The following is a 544-nucleotide window of genomic DNA, read 5'->3' as shown; positions in this document are numbered from 1 at the left end:
ATTAGTGATTCCAAGAACTGAGAACACGACTGTAGCATGCTGGTTTTGTTCCTCACTCTATATGTATATCTTGGACCTAGTAGGTAGGTACCCACCTACTTGGCCAACTGATTGTGAGCGAACCGCGTACATCCCAAAGAAAAGGATGGGCTATGGTAACGTAGAAGAAGGTAACCGAAAAGGATAAAAGGTCGGAGACAGAAACCATTCCAAACATTCAGACCCGCTTCGAGTGTCAACCCTAACCTTTGGAATTCATTACCCATGACCCGCAGCTCTCACGAACTTTAGACAGACACCAATGCCACTCTGGCATTATAATTCTCATTCTTGATCTTACGTATATAATGGGTGACCAGGATATACTCATCGTTCATAAAGGACAACAAATTCTTTACCATTCAGAATACAATTTAGTTTTGAAAATCATCGACCTTCCAGTCGCTATGACTAATTTAGTATTTGATATTTAATTTGCCTTATGTCTGATTACATTTCACGAATTGACTTTTCGATCATTAGTCATTCGTCTTGTCGATTACCG

This window comes from Cephus cinctus, unplaced genomic scaffold (genome assembly GCF_000341935.2).
Source record: "Cephus cinctus unplaced genomic scaffold, Ccin1 Ccin1_scaffold0806, whole genome shotgun sequence".
NCBI lineage: Eukaryota > Metazoa > Arthropoda > Insecta > Hymenoptera > Cephidae > Cephus > Cephus cinctus.
The sequence above is the reverse complement of the archived record's forward strand: the minus strand, read 5'-3'. Positions refer to the sequence as shown.